This window comes from Anomaloglossus baeobatrachus, chromosome 4 (assembly GCF_048569485.1).
Source record: "Anomaloglossus baeobatrachus isolate aAnoBae1 chromosome 4, aAnoBae1.hap1, whole genome shotgun sequence".
In the NCBI taxonomy this organism is placed as follows: Eukaryota; Metazoa; Chordata; class Amphibia; order Anura; family Aromobatidae; genus Anomaloglossus; species Anomaloglossus baeobatrachus.
The window spans coordinates 58,670,293-58,687,087 of NC_134356.1; the positions used below are offsets into that span (position 1 = coordinate 58,670,293).

The 16,795-nt window shown below is 55.9% G+C and overlaps 1 protein-coding gene across 1 annotated transcript in view; it reads right to left on the minus strand.

Annotated features, from left to right (window-relative positions):
• Positions 1 to 16,795, minus strand: part of RNF213 (ring finger protein 213) — a 486,493-nt gene that overhangs the window by 75,632 nt on the left and 394,066 nt on the right. The window lies entirely within an intron of this gene.

The following is a 16,795-nucleotide window of genomic DNA, read 5'->3' on the forward strand; positions in this document are numbered from 1 at the left end:
AACAACATGTGTACACAAAAGAACAACCAGACCGAAGGGCACAGGGGCGGGTGCTGGGTCTCCCAATAGGAGCTAGAAGAAAAGGAATTTACGGTAAGTAAACAAAATTCCCTTCTTCTTTGTCGCTCCATTGGGAGACCCAGACAATTGGGACGTCCAGGAGCAGTCCCTGGGTGGGTAAAAGAATACCTCAATAAAAAGAGCCGAAAAACGGCCCCCTCTTACAGGTGGGCAACCGCCGCCTGAAGGACTCGCCTACCTAGACTGGCGTCTGCCGAAGCATAGGTATGCACTTGATAGTGTTTCGTGAACGTGTGCAGACTAGACCACGTAGCTGCCTGACACACCTGCTGAGCCGTAGCCCGGTGCCGCAATGCCCAGGACGCACCCACGGCTCTGGTAGAATGGGCTTTCAGCCCTGAAGGAAGCGGAAGCCCAGAAGAACGGTAGGCTTCGAGAATCGGTTCCTTCATCCACCGAGCCAAGGTTGACTTGGAAGCCTGCGAGCCCTTACGCTGGCCAGCGACAAGGACAAAGAGCGCATCTGAACGACGCAGGGGCGCCGTGCGAGACACGTAGAGCCGGAGTGCTCTCACAAGATCCAAAGAGTGCAAATCCTTTTCACACTGGTGAATTGGATTAGGGCAAAATGAAGGCAAGGAGATATCCTGATTGAGATGAAAAGGGGATACCACCTTAGGGAGAAAATCCGGGACCGGACGCAGAACCACCTTATCCTGGTGAAACACCAGGAAGGGGGCTTTGCATGACAGCGCTGCGAGCTCAGACACTCTCCGAAGTGATGTGACTGCCACTAGGAAGGCCACCTTCTGCGAAAGACGGGAGAGAGAGACATCCCGCAGCGGCTCGAAAGGTGGTTTCTGAAGAGCCGTTAGAACCCTGTTAAGATCCCAGGGTTCCAGCGGACGCTTGTAAGGTGGGACTATGTGGCAAACTCCCTGCAGGAACGTGCGGACCTGCGGAAGCCTGGCTAGACGCTTTTGAAAAAACACGGAGAGCGCCGATGCTTGGCCCTTGAGAGAGCCGAGTGACAAACCCTTGTCCATTCCAGATTGAAGGAATGAAAGAAAAGTGGGTAAGGCAAACGGCCATGGAGGAAAACCGTTATCAGCGCACCAGGATAGGAAGATTTGCCAAGACCTATAATAGATCTTGGCGGACGTAGGCTTCCTGGCCTGTCTCATGGTGGCAATGACATCCTGAGATAACCCTTAAGACGCTAGGAGCCAGGACTCAATGGCCACACGGTCAGGTTGAGGGCCACAGAATTCTTGATGTAGGCGACGGCAGTGGCGTTGTCCGACTGGATACGGATCTGCCTGCCCTCCAGCCACCGATGAAAAGCCAATAGGGCTAGATACACTGCCCTTATCTCCAGTATATTGATCTGAAGGGATGACTATCGGAGTCCAGGTTCCCTGAGCCCTGTGGTGGAGAAAAACCGCTCCCCAACCTGACAGGCTCGCGTCCGTGGTGACCACAGCCCAGGTTGGGGGTAGGAAGGATTTTCCCTGCGACAGAGAGTTGGGAAGGAGCCACCACTGAAGTGACGTCTTGGTTGCAAGGGAAAGAGAGACGTTCCTGTCGAGGGAAGCCGCACTCTTGTCCCATTTGCGGAGAATGTCCCATTGGAGTGGCCGAAGATGGAATTGCGCGAACGGGACTGCCTCTATAGCTGCCACCATCTTCCCCAGGAAGTGCATGAGGCGCCTTAAGGGGTGTGACTGACTTTGAAGAAGGGATTGCACCCCTGCCTGCAGAGAAAGCTGTTTGTCGCTTGGAAGCTTGACTAACGCTTGCTGGGTATGAAACTCCATCCCAAGGTACGTCAGTGATTGGGTTGGTGTCAACTTGGATTTCGGGAAGTTGATGATCCACCCGAACCGCTGGAGAGTCGCCAGAGCGACTGATAGACTTTGTTGACACGCCACCCGAGACGGGGCCCTGACTAGGAGATCGTCCAAGTAGGGAATCACCGAGTGGCCCTGAGAATGCAGGACCGCCAGAACGGATGCCATGACTTTGGTGAAAACCCGTGGGGCTGTCGCCAGGCCGAAGGGCAATGCGACGAACTGGAGGTGTTCGTCCCCGATGGCGAACCGCAGGAAACGTTGATATTCGGGTGCGATCGGCACATGGAGATAAGCATCCTTGATGTCGATCGATGCTAGGAAGTCTCCTCGTGACATCGAAGCAATGACTGAGCGGAGAGATTCCATCCGAAACCGTCTGGTTCTCACATGTCTGTTGAGCAGCTTGAGGTCCAGAACGGGATGGAATGACCCGTCCTTTTTTGGCACCACGAACAAGTTGGAGTAAAATCCGTGACCACGTTCCTGAAAGGGAACGGGAATCACAACTCCTTCCATCTTCAGTGCGTCCACTGCCTGAAAAAGTGCGTCGGCCTGTGCAGGGGGTGGGGAGGTTCTGAAGAAACGAGCCGCAGGACGAGAGCTGAACTCTATCCTGTAACCATGAGACAGAATGTCTCTCACCCATCGGTCTTGAACATGTGGCCACCAGGCGTCGCCAAAGCGGGAGAGCCTGCCACCGACCGAGGATGCGGCCAGGGGAGGCCGAGAGTCATGAGGAAGCCGTCTTGGAGGAAGTGCCTCCTGCGGCCTTTTGCGGGCGAGACTTGGATCGCCACGCATAGGAGTTCCTCTGGCCTTTCTCCGGCCTGTTGGACGAAGAGGATTGGGACTTGGCGGAGGGACGAAAGGACGAAATCTCGATTGGATTTTTCTCTGTTGAGGTCTCTTAGGTTTGGCCTGGGGTAAGGAGGAGTCCTTTCCTTTGGATTCCTTAATAATCTCATCCAATCGTTCGCCAAACAAACGGTTGCCAGAAAACGGCAAACCGGTTAAGAACCTCTTGGAAGCCGAGTCTGCCTTCCATTCGCGCAGCCACATGGCCCTGCGGACTGCCACAGAGTTAGCAGATGCTACCGCCGTACAGCTAGTGGAGTCCAGGTCGGCGTTCATGGCGTAGGACGAAAAGGCTGACGCCTGAGAGGTCAAAGACGCAACTTGCGGAGCAGAATTACGTGCATGACAGCATTAATCTCAGTCAGACAAGCCGAGATTGCTTGGAGTGCCCACACGGCTGCAAAGGCCGGGGCAAAAGACGCACCCGTGGCCTCATAGATGGACTTCACCAGGAGCTCTATCTGTCTGTCAGTGGCATCCTTCAGGGATGAGCCATCTGCAACAGACACCACGGACCTAGCCGCCAATCTGGAGACTGGAGGATCCACCTTGGGACAGTGAGCCCAACCCTTAACGACTTCAGATGGGAAGGGGTAACGCGTGTCAGTGAGGCGTTTAGCAAAGCGCTTGTCCGGGACCGCTCTGGGCTTCTGGACAACATCCCTGAAGTTAGAGTGATCAAAAAACGTATTGCGCGTACGTTTGGGGAACCGAAACTGGTGTTTCTCCTGCTGAGACGCCGACTCCTCTACAGGAGGAGGCGGGGGAGAGAGATCCAACACCTGGTTGATGGACGAGATAAGATCATTTACTAAGGCGTCCCCCTCAGGTGTATCAAGGTTAAGGGCGACGTCAGGGTCAGAGCCCTGAGCTGCGACGTCCGCCTCGTCCTCCAGAGAGTCCTCAAGCTGGGAACCCGAGCAGCGAGAGGAAGTCGGGGAAGAGTCCCAGCGAGCCCGCTTAGCCGGTCTAGGACTGCGGTCTGGGCAGGAGTCCTCCGCCTGAGACCGAGGGGCCAACCTGGGAGCGCGCTGCGGCGCGGACCGAGAGGGGCCTGGAGGCGACGAGCTAACAGGGGCCGGGGCCTGTGAAAGGTCCGGTCTGGACTGCAAAGCCTCTAGCAGCTTAGATGACCAATAGTCCATAGACTGAGCAATGGATTGAGAAAGAAACTCAAGTTTCTCAGCAAAAGAGGCGAACTCTGTCCCTGCAGCCTGGTCAGGGGGAGCAGGGGGGTCTACATGAGCCGAGGGGCCCACCAGTGTCCGAGGCTCCGGCTGAGCAAGCGAGGCAGGAGTCGAGCATTGCTCACAGTGAGGGTAGGTGGAACCCGCAGGTAACATAGCCCCACAAAAGGTACAGGCCGCGAAAAAAACCTGTGCCTTAGCAGCTTTGCTCCTTGTGGACGACATGCTGTTGTCTCCTAGGAGAGTGACCACTGAGGGTATATGGGAAATGGGTATACAGCCCGACCGAACAGATAAAGAGAATTTTGTTTACTTACCGTAAATTCTTTTTCTTATAGTTCCGACATGGGAGACCCAGACCATGGGTGTATAGCTAGCGACCTCCGGAGGACACACAAAGCACTACACTCAAACGTGTAGCTCCTCCCTCCGGGCTATATACACCCCCTGGATGACAATCTACCCAGTTCAGTGCAAAAGCTGAAGGAGGACATCCACCCATAAGTAGAGATAGAGTAAAACTCGGCAAAACCAGAACTCTGTCTACTAACAACAGCCGTGAAGCACACGGAACAAAAACTGCCAACAGGCAACAGGGAGGGAGCTGGGTCTCCCATGTCGGAACTATAAGAAAAAGAATTTACGGTAAGTAAACAAAATTCTCTTTTTCTTTATCGTTCCTTTATGGGAGACCCAGACCATGGGACGTTCCAAAGCAGTCCATGGGTGGGAAATAAACTAAACTGAGAAGTAGGCAAAACCTAACTTCACAAATGGGCGACAGCCGCCTGAAGGATGAGTCTGCCCAAGCTCGCATCTGCCGAAGCATGAGCATGCACTTGGTAGTGCTTAGAAAAAGTGTGCAGACTGGACCAAGTGGCAGCCTGACACACCTGCTGAGCCGTAGCCTGGTGCCTGAAAGCCCAGGAGGCACCGACAGCTCTGGTCGAGTGCGCCTTAATCCCCGACGGGGGAGGCACCTGAGAAGACTGGTAGGCATCGGATATGGCCGACCTAATCCAACGAGCTAGGGTCGGTTTAGAAGCCGAAAGGCCCTTGCGCTGACCCGTGGTTAGCACGAAAAGTGAGGTGCACCGCCGAAACACGGCGGTGCGAGACACATAGATGCGGAGCGCCCGCACCAAATCCAAGGTGTGCAACGCCTTCTCAAAGCGATGCACAGGGGCCGGACAAAGAGAGGGCAATGAAATGTCCTGGTTAAGGTGGAAGGAAGACACCACCTTAGGAAGAAAGTCCGGAGTCAGACGAAGAACCACCTTGTCTTGGTGAAACACCAAAAAGGGGGATTCCGAAGAAAGCGCAGCCAAATCGGAAACTCTCCTGAGAGAAGTTATGGCTACTAGAAAGACGACTTTCTGTGAAAGTCTGGACAAAGGAACCTCCCTGAGAGGCTCAAAAGGGGGTTTCTGTAAGGCCGTGAGGACCAAATTAAGGTCCCAGGGATCCAAGGGTCGTCGGTAAGGAGGAATGATGTGAGATGCGCCCTGCATGAAGGTGCGCACCTGAGCCAGTCGAGCGATACGCCGCTGGAACAATACCGACAAAGCCGACACCTGTCCCTTAAGGGAATTGAGGGACAGACCCAACTGTAGACCTGACTGTAGAAAAGACAGGATGGTCGGCAAGGCGAACGGCCAAGGAGCATGGCCGGAAGAGCGACACCAGGACAGGAAAATTTTCCAAGTCCTATGATAAATCCTAGCCGAGGAAGACTTCCGAGCCTGAGTCATGGTGGAGATGACCTCAGAGGGAATGCCTGAAGCCGTCAGGATCCAGGACTCAAGAGCCACGCCGTCAATCTGAGAGCCGCAGAATTCTGGCGGAAGAACGGACCTTGAGAGAGAAGGTCTGGGCGGTCCGGGAGATGCCACGGGATCTCTACGGACAGGCGGAGCAAGTCTGGGTACCAGGCTCGCCTGGGCCAGTCCGGAGCAATGAGTATGACTCGACGGCCCTCCATTCGGATCTTGCGCAGAACCCTAGGCAAGAGCGCTAGAGAGGGAAACACATAGGCCAGACTGAACTGAGACCAATCCTGAACCAGTGCGTCTGCTGCGAAGGCTTGAGGATCGTGTGAGCGAGCCACGTAAACCGGAACCTTGTGGTTGTGCCGGGAAGCCATTAGATCTACTTCCGGAGTGCCCCACTTGCGGCAGATTGATCTGAACACTGACGGATGCAGGGCCCACTCGCCGCCGTCCACGGTTTGACGGCTGAGATAATCGGCCTCCCAGTTTTCCACGCCTGGGATGTGGACTGCGGATATGGTGGACTTTGAGTCCTCCGTCCACTGGAGGATTCGTTGAACCTCCAACATCGCCAGACGGCTGTGAGTTCCGCCCTGGTGATTGATGTAGGCAACCGCTGTCGCGTTGTCCGACTGAACCCGAATGTGCTTGCCCGCCAGTAGGTGGTGAAAGTCTAGAAGAGCTAGAAACACAGCTCTGATCTCCAGCACATTGATCGGGAGGGCTGATTCGGACGGAGTCCAAGTGCCCTGTGCTCGGTGATGGAGAAACACCGCTCCCCAACCGGAGAGACTGGCATCCGTGGTGAGAATCACCCAGGACGGAGTCAGGAAGGACCGCCCCTGTGACAGGGAGAGGGGCTGAAGCCACCACTGAAGGGAGTTCCTGGCCTGTGATGACAGAGCCACTAGCCTGTCCAAAGAAGAGATCCGCTTGTCCCAACAGCGGAGAATGTCCAGCTGCAAGGGACGCAGATGGAACTGGGCAAAGGGAACCGCTTCCATGGACGCCACCATCTGACCCAGCACCTGCATGAGGCGTCTGAGGGAATGACGGCGGTGCCTCAGCAGAGAGCGCACCGCCAGACGAAGGGACTGCTGTTTGACTAAGGGCAACTTGACAAGTGCCGGCAGAGTCTCGAATTGCATCCCTAGGTACAAGAGTACCTGGGTCGGGGTCAGAGTCGACTTGGGGAGGTTGACAAGCCACCCGAACTGAATTAGCGTGGCGACAGTGAGAGAGACACTCCGTTGGCAGTCTACACTGGATGAGGCCTTGACTAGAAGGTCGTCCAGGTAAGGAATCACTGCCAATCCCTGGAGGTGCAGGACAGCAACCACTGCTGCCATGACCTTGGTGAACACTCGGGGGGCCGTGGCTAAGCCAAAGGGAAGAGCCACGAACTGGAAATGTTCCTCTCCGATCGCAAAGCGTAGCCAACGCTGGTGTGAAACCGCAATAGGCACATGCAGATAGGCATCTCTGATGTCGATGGATGCGAGAAAATCTCCCTGGGTCATTGAGGCAATGACCGATCTCAGAGATTCCATGCGAAAGTGCCGCACCTGAACATGCTTGTTGAGAAGCTTGAGATCCAGGATGGGCCGGGAGGAACCGTCCTTTTTGGGAACTAGAAAGAGGTTTGAGTAGAAACCTCTGAACCGTTCCCGGGCGGGGACCGGAACAATTACACCGTTGGTCTGCAGGGATGCCACGGCCTGAGCGAAGGCGGCGGCTTTGGAGCAGGGGGGGGTGGACAGAAAAAATCTGTTTGGCGGGCTGGAAGAAAAAGGTATCCTGTAGCCGTGGGTGATGATATCCCGCACCCACTGATCGGAGACGTGTTGCAACCACACGTCGCCAAAGTGGGAGAGCCTGCCCCCGACCAAGGACGTTGCTGGCGCGGCCAGATAGTCACGAGGAGGCTGCCTTGGTGGCAGCGGCTCCTCCGGTCTTTTGAGGACGCGGCTTTGCGCGCCAGTTGGATTTACGATCCTTGGCGGTAGTGGACGAGACCGTGGGCTTAGAGGATGACCAGTTAGAGGAACGAAAGGAACGAAACCTCGATTGGTTCCTGCCCTGGGTAGGTTTCTTGGGTTTAGCTTGTGGCAAGGAAGTACTCTTCCCGCCAGTAGCCTCCTTAATTATGTCATCCAGCTGTTCCCCAAACAGCCGTGACCCAGTAAAAGGGAGACTCGCAAGGTACTTCTTAGAGGAAGCGTCCGCTTTCCACTCTCGAAGCCACAAGATCCCGCGGATCGCGAGGGAATTAGCGGAGGCCACTGCCGTGCGGTGAGAAGCTTCCAGGACGGCAGACATGGCGTAGGATGCAAAAGCTGAAGCTCGGGCGGTTAAAGCATCCATCTCAGGAATAGAGTCTCTGGAGAGGGAATGAATCTCCGCCAGAGAGGCAGAGATAGCCTTAAGAGCCCACACCGCCGCAAAAGACGGAGAGAAGGAGGCTCCTGCCGCCTCAAATACAGACTTGGCCAGAAGGTCAACCTGGCGGTCAGTGGGATCCTTAAGAGAAGTGCCGTCGGCCACCGCAACTACTGTGCGGGCTGAGATTCTGGACACTGGAGGGTCTACCTTTGGGGACTGGGCCCAGTCCTTAACCACCTCCGGTGGAAACGGGAAACGGTCATCTGAACTACGTTTCGGAAAACGTTTGTCAGGACAGGCCCTTGGCTTGTTAACAGTGGTCTGAAAGCTGGAGTGGTTAGAAAACATACTCCTAGGCTTCTTAGGAGAGGTAAACTGGTGTACCTCTACCAGAGAGGGTTGATCCTCTGACTCCTGTGGGTTAAGGTTCAGTACGGAGTTAATGGACGCAATCAAGTCACTAACGTCCGCATCGCCCTCAGACAAGTCAATGGGGTACATAGAGGCAGAGTCTGAGCCCACAGTAAATGAATCATCCTCGCCCTGCACCTCGGCTTGTGAATCAGAGCCGTGGGACGAGGAAGGAGGAGGGTCCGTGCGTCTCCGTTTGGGGGGACGGGGTCCAAGGACATGCTCTGAGGGCTCTGCAGAGCTCTGAGCAGCAGAGACACCCTGAGAGGGGGGCTGAGAGGGAGGCTGATGCATAGACAGCAGCGTCTGAGACAGCTGCCCCATGGAATCGGCAAACGACTTGGAAAGAGCCTGTGTAAAGGATGCTACCCAAGCCGGGGGTTCAGCCACCGGGACCGAAGCAGCCGGAGGGACCCCTGCGGAGGCTCCAGGCTGAGACACAACCATATTAGCACAGTTATCACAATGTGGGTACGTGCTAGGCTCTGGCAGAATTAGCTTGCAAGCAGTGCATATAGCATACACGTTTGCAGCCTTGCTCCTAGTGACAGACATGCTGCTGTGGAGGAAGCTCTGCAGCCAAAACACACTCCTGTAGAAAGCCTGAGTGTATAAAAATCCACAACCATAGGTTGTGGCTTACCAGCCCTGTTCTCTGTGTGCCCTCCGGACTTCACCGCTCCCCTGTAAAGTGACAGCTTCCAAAAAGTATGCAGCAGCAGCATCCAGCGCTTCTCAGTGATAAAAACGCTGAGAAAATGGCGGTGGGAGAAGGAGGGGGGCGTGTATAAGCCCAGGAGCAGGAAAAAACAGAGGCCAGAGAGACACAGGGGGGTACACAGAGGAGGGGACATCCCCCCAGAGGGGAGTGCCCTCCGCTCTGCTGGCCGGGCGGTGGGCGTCGCTGTATGCAAAACATACAGAAGAAGCCAAAAACGAAACTAGGCCCAAACTGAAGCCGGGGCCTAGATTTTAAAGTGCGGCCGACGAGCAGGCACCGTCGGCGCGGTTCTCATGGGAAATTCCCAGAACCGGCCGAAATTAACAGTAACGCTAAAGCACATACTGCCCCCATAATAAAAGTACCCGGGACCCCTGAAAAAACGTCTCAATACTTAGCTTTGAGACGCAGGGCCATGTCCCTGAATGGGGGTTAACGCTCCTTCCAGCAGGGACCAGACAGGGCTGTGGATGGAGCCGGCCTCCTGCAAGCAGAGAGGACCGTGGAGGCTCCCACTTCAAACAGAGCCTCGACAGAGGATGCGAAGGAGCTCGGCATGTGAAGGCTCCAGCCTTATTAAAATCAACCTTAACAGCACCCCGCAGAGTGGAGCGTGAAGGGACATGCCGGGAGTCCAGACTGGACCCGCTTTTCTTCCAAATCTTTAAAACATTAAAATAAAATTGAAAAAAATATGAGGAAATAAAAGTGTGTGTGATCCTCCTGGAACACAAAGCGTTGAACTGGGTAGATTGTCATCCAGGGGGTGTATATAGCCCGGAGGGAGGAGCTACACGTTTGAGTGTAGTGCTTTGTGTGTCCTCCGGAGGTCGCTAGCTATACACCCATGGTCTGGGTCTCCCATAAAGGAACGATAAAGAAATATATATATTGTATCTATTCCGGCACCCCAGGGGGGCCAGCACCGGGTGACCGGTGTGGCTTACCGACCGCTAACGAGCGGAGTGTGTCCTCCAGATTCCCTACCTTGGATCCCCCGGAGCTGCAGAGCTGTTCACTGAGAAGCCTCCACCGGCAGAATGCCAGAAAATGGCTGCCGGAGCTCTCAGGGGAGGAGTGGAGCCGTGGGCGGCACCAGCAAAGTGCGGGAATCTGGGGTCCCCACAGTGATCAGTGAGAGGGGAGGAAGACATGCAGGATGCTCCAGCCCTCACATCCGACGTCAGGTCGGTAATCCCGCCCTTACCCCTGACAGGCAGGCCCGGGGGCGGGATTTTTGCGACTAGGCCGCGATGAAGCCGGGGACTAAATTTGAGACCGCGGCCGACAAGCAGGCACGGTCGGCGCGGAAGTCCACCGGCCTCCTCAATTCAGCAGCTGCCGCGGCTTCCGGGAAGAAGGTGCGCTCCCTGCACAGTCCCCTATGGGGACACAGAGTACCTTTGAGTTGCAGGGCCCGGTCCCTGAGGTTGAAGAGGCTCCGGTCCGGCAGGTTCCCACAGGGGCTGCGGATGGAGCACGGTCCCAGCAAATGGATGACCGCTTAGGATCCCACTTCTCCCACAGCCGCATAAGGGATGGTGAAGGAGATGGCATGTGGCTCCAGCCTCTGTACCCGCAATGGGTACTTCAACCTTAACAACACCGCCGACTTAGTGGGGTGAGAAGGGAACATGCCGGGGGCCCCGTGGGGGCCCTCTTTTCTTCCATCCGACATAACTATGTTATGAGAATGCATGAGTGGATGTGTGCCTCCTTCCACACAAAGCATAAAACTGAGGAGCCCGTGATCCACGGGAGGGTGTATAGGCAGAGGGGAGGGGTTACACTTTTTAAAGTGTAATACTTTGTGTGGCCTCCGGAGGCAGAAGCTATACACCCAATTGTCTGGGTCTCCCAATGGAGCGACAAAGAAAATAAGTTTTATTTCTATAGCGCCAACATATTCCGCAGCGCTTTACAATTCAGGAGGTCATACACATTTTTTTACATGCTAAACTGGCCTTGTAAAAAAATAAATATTTTTTATTTCTCCGATGCAGAAATATTAGATTGTAATTGTATATGTCAATTTTTAACATTAATCAAGAGGGCATTGGCCATCTCATCACCTGTGCATGTGACTCAGTCTCGTCCCAACTCATCCCAAACCTCACACCAGTCTTCAACCGAATCCTAACTCATATCTCTCCAACCTATCACTAACAAATGGTATCTTCCCCTCATGCTTTAAACATGCCTCTATCACGCCTATCCCCAAAAAGCCTTCCCATGACCCATCCTCTGTGTATAGCTATCACCCTATATAACTTCTCCCCTTACGCCTCAAAACTACTGGATCAGAATGACCACCTCTCCACCTGTTCCCTCTTTGACCGGTTACAATCCAGCTTTCGACTGCATCATTCAACTGAAACAGTCCTAACTAAAGTCATCAATGTTATACAGGAAAAAGGTAAATCCCTTTGTTAAAGCCCCCTTGGTTATAGTAGAAATAAGCAAATAAATCACAATGGAGATGAGGAGAAAGAAAAAAAATATATCTAAGTCAGATCTTAAGTCACTTTACCATCATGTGTTTAGCATGTAAAAAACGGGGCAAATGATCCTCTCTAAAAAGGCTAGACACTCATCATCATATTTGCTGTAATATTTTTTAGAAGTTGCATATCCCCTTTAACCCCTTAACGACCTTGGACGTACTGAGTACGTCATGGTGACATGGTGCTAAAGGACCCATGACGTACTCAGTACGTCCTGGCGAAATCGCGGTCCCGGAGCCCCGGGGAGTGAAATTTATTTACTTAAACGGTGGATTCGGGAAGGAGGGGACCTCTGCCTGACGTCAGGAGGGGTGGTGCCTCCTCCCCGAACCTACAGAGGCTGTGATTGGCTGACGAACGCCGCTCAGCCAATTACAGCCACTGTAATGTTCCAGCCATTGAAAATGGCTGGAACATTGAAATCCAGCCCTGATCAGTGCTGCTGTAGCACTGGCCATTGGCTGGAGCTGGGTGATCGATGCTTCACCCGCCCCCAGCTCTGATTGGAGAGACCGGTCTTGTGACCGCTCTCTCCAATCAATGTGGATCTGCGGCCTGTGACCGTCCCTGGAAGCCGAAGCTCTGCGGGTGCCCATCGGTAAGTTGCTGCCCCCGCTCGCCCGCCCCTGTCCCAGCCGCTCGCCCGCCCCTGTCCCAGCCGCTCGCCCGCCCCTGTCCCAGCCGCTCGCCCGCCCCTGTCCCAGCCGCTCGCCCGCCCCTGTCCCAGCCGCTCGCCCGCCCGCCCCTGTCCCAGCCGCTCGCCCGCCCCTGTCCCAGCTGCTCGCCCCTGTCTCCGATCGCCCCGCCGCCACGCTCGATTTACCGCTGTCCCCGCCGCCGCTCCGATCCACCGCTGTCCCGGCCGCCGCTCCGATCCACCGCTGTCCCGGCCGCCGCTCCGATCCACCGCTGTCCCGGCCGCCGCTCCGATCCACCGCTGTCCCCGCCGCCGCTCCGATCCACCGCTGTCCCCGCCGCCGCTCCGATCCACCGCTGTCCCCGCCGCCGCTCCGATCCACCGCTGTCCCGGCCGCCGCTCCGATCCACCGCTGTCCCTGCCGCCGCTCCGATCCACCGCTGTCCCTGCCGCCGCTCCGATCCACCGCTGTCCCCGCCGCCGCTCCGATCCACCGCTGTCCCGGCCGCCGCTCCGATCCACCGCTGTCCCGGCCGCCGCTCCGATCCACCGCTGTCCCCGCCGCCGCTCCGATCCACCGCTGTCCCGGCCGCCGCTCCGATCCACCGCTGTCCCGGCCGCCGCTCCGATCCACCGCTGTCCCTGCCGCCGCTCCGATCCACCGCTGTCCCTGCCGCCGCTCCGATCCACCGCTGTCCCGGCCGCCGCTCCGATCCACCGCTGTCCCGGCCGCCGCTCCGATCCACCGCTGTCCCGGCCGCCGCTCCGATCCACCGCTGTCCCGGCCGCCGCTCCGATCCACCGCTGTCCCGGCCGCCGCTCCGATCCACCGCTGTCCCGGCCGCCGCTCCGATCCACCGCTGTCCCGGCCGCCGCTCCGATCCACATGTGGGGGGAGGGTGGCTTGCAGTGCTCCACATGTGGGGGGAGGGTGGCTTGCAGTGCTCCACATGTGGGGGGAGGGTGGCTTGCAGTGCTCCACATGTGGGGGGAGGGTGGCTTGCAGTGCTCCACATGTGGGGGGGAGGGTGGCTTGCAGTGCTCCACATGTGGGGGGAGGGTGGCTTGCAGTGCTCCACATGTGGGGGGGGAGGGTGGCTTGCAGCACATGTGGGGGGGGAGGGTGGCTTGCAGCACATGTGGGGGGAGGGTGGCTTGCAGTGCTCCACATGTGGGGGGAGGGTGGCTTGCAGTGCTCCACATGTGGGGGGAGGATGGCTTGCAGTGCTCCACATGTGGGGGGAGGATGGCTTGCAGTGCTCCACATGTGGGGGGGAGGGTGGCTTGCAGTGCTCCACATGTGGGGGGGAGGGTGGCTTGCAGCACATGTGGGGGGGGAGGGTGGCTTGCAGCACATGTGGGGGGGGAGGGTGGCTTGCAGTGCTGCAAGCCACCCTCCCCCCACATGTGCTGCAAGCCACCCTCCCCCCCCCACATGTGCTGCAAGCCACCCTCCCCCCCCACATGTGCTGCAAGCCACCCTCCCCCCTCCCCCCTCCATGTTCTGGGGCCCCCCCTCCTCCATGAGCCATCTCTCTCTCCCATCAGACTCTGCCCCCCTCCCCGATCTGCTGCCTGCTCTCTCCCATCCTCTTCATCTACTGCCCCCTCTCACCCTCCTCAATCTGTTGCCTCCTTCATCTGCTGCCTCTTCTGTCTGCTGTGATCCTGCTGCCTAGATCCATCCTGTAAGGTAGGTATCCCCATCTCACCTCCCCCCCCCCCCATCCTCTGCCGCTCCTCCACCCGCTGCGCCATTTCCCATCATCCATCCGTTGCGCCCTTTCCCATCCTCTGCCGCTCCTCCATCCGCTGCGCCATTTTCCATCTTCCATCCGCTGCGCCCTTTCCCATCCTCTGCCGCTCCTCCATCCGCTGCGCACTTTCTCATCTTCCATCCGCTGCGCCCTTTCTCATCTGCCGCCCCGCCCTCTCGCATCGCATTATCCAGCGCAGTTGCTTGCTTCCAGACTGGAGTGGATGATGCGATGCGAGACTCGTGCATTGCTCTCACGTTTGGCACTGGTCTTAGTGGCAGGCGCTCATATTTTTTTTTTTTTTATTCATTTTTTTTTTTTTTTACTGATGTCTGTATTTTTTATTTCGCCAAACTAATTTTTTTGTATGGGGGGGGGGGGGTCTAGTTTCCAAAATGGGATCACATGTGGGGGAGCTCCATTGTTTAGGCACCTCAGGGGGTCTCCAAATGCAACATGGCGTCTGCTAATAATTCCAACCAATTTTACTGTGAAATGGCGCTCCTTCTCTTCTGAGCCCCGCCGTATGCCCAAACAATTGATTTCCACCACATATGAGGTACCTGTGTACTCAGGAGAAATTGCACAATACATTTTATGGTGCATTTTTTCCTGATACCCTTGTGAAAGAAGGGAATTTTGTTACTTACCGTAAATTCCTTTTCTTCTAGCTCTTATTGGGAGACCCAGACGATTGGGGTATAGCTACTGCCCTCTGGAGGCCACACAAAGCACTACATTAAAAGTGCAAGGCCCCTCCCCCTCTGGCTATACCCCCCCGTGGTATCACGGGTTCTCCAGTTTTAGTGCCAAAGCAAGAAGGAGGAAGCCAATAACTGGTTTAAACAAATTAACTCCGAATAACATCGGAGAACTGAAAAACCGTTCAACATGAACAACATGTGTACCCGCAAACAACAAAAAAACATCCCGAAGGACAACAGGGCGGGTGCTGGGTCTCCCAATAAGAGCTAGAAGAAAAGGAATTTACGGTAAGTAACAAAATTCCCTTCTTCTTCAGCGCTCTATTGGGAGACCCAGACGATTGGGACGTCCAAAAGCTGTCCCTGGGTGGGTAAATAAATACCTCATGTTAGAGCTGCAAAACAGCCCTCCCCTATGGGGGTGTCACTGCCGCTTGCAGGACTCTTCTACCTAAGCTGGCATCCGCCGAAGCATAGGTATGCACCTGATAATGCTTGGTGAAAGTGTGCAGACTGGACCAGGTAGCTGCCTGGCACACCTGTTGAGCCGAAGCCTGGTGACGTAATGCCCAGGACGCACCCACGGCTCTGGTTGAGTGGGCTTTTAGCCCTGAAGGAACCGGAAGCCCCGCAGAACGGTAGGCTTCAAGAATTGGTTCTTTGATCCATCGAGCCAGGGTGGCTTTAGAAGCCTGCAACCCCTTGCGCGGACCAGCGACAAGGACAAAAAGTGCATCGGAACGGCGTATGGGCGCCGTGCGGGAAATGTAGATTCTGAGTGCTCTCACCAGATCTAGCAAACGTAAGTCCTTTTCATACCGGTGAACCGGATGAGGGCAAAAAGAAGGCAAGGAAATATCCTGATTAAGATGAAAAGAGGATACGACCTTAGGAAGAAACTCCGGAATGGGGCGCAGCACAACCTTGTCCTGGTGGAACACCAGGAAGGGAGCCTTGGATGACAGAGCTGCCAGCTCAGACACTCGCCGAAGCGATGTGATGGCAACAAGAAACGCCACTTTCTGCGACAGCCGAGAAAAGGAAACTTCCTTCAGAGGCTCGAAGGGCGGCTTCTGGAGAGCAACTAGTACCCTGTTCAGATCCCATGGATCTAACGGTCGCTTGTACGGGGGCACAATATGACAGACCCCCTGCAGGAACGTGCGCACCTTAGGAAGACGTGCTAGACGCTTCTGAAAAAACACGGATAGTGCCGAAACTTGCCCTTTAAGGGAGCTGAGCGACAAGCCCTTTTCTAACCCCGATTGCAGGAAAGAAAGAAACTTGGGTAATGCAAATGGCCAGGGAGACACTCCCTGGGCCGAGCACCAGGATAAGAAAATCTTCCACGTTCTGTGGTAGATCTTAGCAGAATTCGACTTTCTAGCTTGTCTCATTGTGGCAATCACTCCTTGAGATAATCCTGCAGATGCTAGGATCCAGGACTCAATGGCCACACAGTCAGGTTCAGGGCCGCAGAATTCTGATGGAAAAACGGCCCTTGGGACAGTAAGTCTGGTCGGTCTGGCAGTGACCACGGTCGACCGATCGTGAGATGCCACAGATCCGGATACCACGACCTCCTCGGCCAGTTTGGAGCGACGAGTATGATGCGGCTGCACTCGGATCTGATCTTGCGTAGCACTCTGGGCAAGAGCGCCAGAGACGGAAACACGTAAGGGAGCTGAAACTGCGACCAATCTTGAACCAAGGCGTCTGCCGCCAGAGCTCTTTGATCGCGCGACCTCGCCATGAATGCCGGGACCTTGTTGTTGTGCCGGGATGCCATTAGGTCGACGTCCGGCACTCCCCAGCGGCGACAGATTTCCTGAAACACGTCCGGGTGAAGGGACCATTCCCCTGCGTCCATGCCCTGGCGACTGAGGAAGTCTGCTTCCCAGTTTTCTACGCCTGGGATGTGAACCGCGGATATGGTGGATGCTCTGTCCTCCACCCACATTAGAATGCGCCGGACTTCTTGGAAGGCTTGCCGA